This window comes from Mus caroli, chromosome 17 (genome assembly GCF_900094665.2).
Source record: "Mus caroli chromosome 17, CAROLI_EIJ_v1.1, whole genome shotgun sequence".
NCBI classification, from domain to species: Eukaryota; Metazoa; Chordata; class Mammalia; order Rodentia; family Muridae; genus Mus; species Mus caroli.
Window position 1 is genome coordinate 79125449 of NC_034586.1, and position 2912 is coordinate 79128360.

Here is a 2912-nt window from a genome sequence, read left to right on the forward strand (position 1 = left end):
AGGGAGGGAGGGAGGGAGGGAGGGAGAGTTCAAGCTAGCCTGGGCAATTTATTGAGAATCTGCCTCAAAATAAAAGGGAGAGGTCAGGGTATATAGCTCAGTGGTGAAGCATTTCCCAGCATACAGGAGGTCCTGGATTCGATCCCCAGTATAAAAAAATAATAAAAAAAAAAAGTCAAAATCAGAAGGCCTAAGGCTGGTAACCAAGTTAGATTGGGAAGGCAGCTCTCACCAAATGATGTTTGGTTCTGGGCAGCAGTACTTTAAAAAGTCAGATGCCAGGGCTGGAGAGATGGTTCAGTGGTTAAGAGCACTGGCTGCTCTTCCAAAGGCCCCAGGTTCAATTCCCAGCACCCACATGGCAGCTCACAACTGTCTGTAACTTCAATTTCCAGGGGATCCAACACACTGGCATAGACATACATGTAGGCAAGACATCAATACACATAAAGTTAAAAAAAAAAAAAAAGAAATTAAAAAAAAGTCAGATGCCCAGTCCTGAGTAAGGTTTGCAATCTTTGTGTGTTTGTTTGGTGCTAGGATAGAACTCAACTTTTTTGCACACTGCTCTACCCACTGAGATACAACATCAAACCATGATTCGTCCATTACCTGATACGTCTGAAAACAGGCAGGAATCATGCTTTGTCATGCCCAGCCTCCCTGTCCTTGAACTTGAGGTTTGGACAAGGACTCTCCAGAATGAAAAGTCCAGCTTTCCCAGGCTTTGGGATTGGTTTTTCCTTTGTGGCACCAGAGACTGATGATTGCAGCAAATCAGCTTCCTTCTGCGAGACTTGGAAGAGGTTATGTTACAGTCTATTTCTGTTTCAGTTTATTGGTTTTGTGACGCTGGGCCTCTCGCATCCCTGGCAATGTCCCACTGAACCGTGAGTCCCTAGTTCACTCCAGTATCTTTAGCCATCCCCCACTGCTTTGTTTGGCTTTACTTTTTATTATGAAAAATTTAAACACAATAAGACAAGAAGTGGGTTGTAAAATCCTAATACGTCTCCTAACTTGGATTAAAATAATTCCTTTAAAAAAAAAGATTTATGGGCTGGTGAGATGGCTCAGTGGGTAAGAGCACCCGACTGCTCTTCCGAAGGTCCCAGAGTTCAAATCCCAGCAACCACATGGTGGCTCACAACCATCTGTAATGAGATCTGACTCCCTCTTCTGGTGCATCTGAAGACAGCTACAGTGTACTTAGATATAATAAATAAATAAATCTTTAAAAAAAAAAAAAAAAAAAAAGATTTATTTACTTATTTATTTTATGCATATAAGTACTCTGGTCTTCAGACAGACCAGAAAAAAACCATCGGATCCCATTACAGATGGTTGTGAGCCACCATGTGGTTGCTGGGAATTGAACTCAGGACCTCTGGAAGAGCAGTCAGTGCTCTTAACCGCTGAGCCATCTCACCAGCCCTTAAAATGATTCTTAATGGTTTGTTAGGTTGATTCATCTCTCTCTCAATCTCTCTCTCTCTTTTTTTTCCGGAGCTGGTATAAATAAAATATTGATGAAAATTGTAAAAAGTTTATGAAAAAATAAATCAAATGTTATAAACATCAAGTTTGTCACCCTGTGATGACTATAACATTGTTATTAATCTTTGATCTACTTCTGTGCTTTGGTTCTCGGGATTATTTGGAGGCACTTTCTCACTAAGTTGCCCAGGTTAGCCTTGAATTCACTCTGCCATCCAGGACAGCCTTGAACATTTGTTCTTCCTACCTCAGCCTCTAGCAGCTAGCATTACAGATGGTCTCTGTGTCTTCTAGGCTGGGACATTCGTACCTAGATGCACTGATCAAGCATATATAGTTTCCAGGCTTTACCAACAGGCACCAAAAAACAAGGCCTACTGTGGAGGCCTCCACTTCCTCTGACTTAGGCAGGGCCAACATCCCAAGCCAACTTGAGAGCATGGACCTTCCTTCTCCTTCAAGGAGGGTACAATGACACCCACCTTTAATCCCAGCACTAGGAAGACAGAGGCGGGCAGATCTCTGTGACTTCAAGGCCAGCCTGATTTACATAGTGAGTTCCAGAACAGTCAGGATTACATGGATAGACCCTGTCTCAAAACCTCAAAATAAATAAATAGTAGGGGAGCCTGGAGAGATGGTTCAATAGCTAAGAGCACTTGCTATTCTTGCAGAGGACCCAAGATTGCGCACCAGACGGGGTACTCCCTCTGACTCTGCAGACACTGCATACACAGACAAACACATAAATGGAAATAAAATTTTTTTTTTAAAAAGTTCTGAAAAAAGGATTAAGGGGGATGGAAGCCCTCCGGGGTAGGGAACGAGACAGGGAACCCACTAATCTGGCTGCAGCAGCTGCCTACCAACGAGCAAACAAAAATGGAAAGCTGTGAGCAAACCGGCTTAGACCAGTCACCACTGAGCCGGTGGTGAACCTGACCAAGGACTGTCCTTCTTATCCCAGCATTGCGTGGGTCAGCACCGTTGAGTTCTACCATGAGGAGCGGAACACATGTGCAGGCTCAAGTTAAGCCCTATGCAAAGCAGCTCGTGAATATTAAAATCCTTCCCAGGAAATGAAAAGCACATTTGGCGACAGTGTCTGGAGGTGACCCAGCCGTGTTTCTCTCATGGCTGCTGTATTTCCTTTCTGTGACAAACTTTCACTTTTTCTTTGAAAATGAAGCTGATAGGTGAGCAAGGTCAGGTACATTCTATGGTGGTTGAAAACTTATGTTCTCAATCGCAACACTTCAAAGACTTAGGCAGGACAACCACAAATTTGATACCAGCCTGGGCTATAGAGAGCATTCAATGCCAAATATTCTGAGCTACATCATGGAACCTGGTTTAAAAAGTCCACGGATGAGGTGTGACTTACTGGTAAAGAGCTTGTATCGAATGCTCCATAT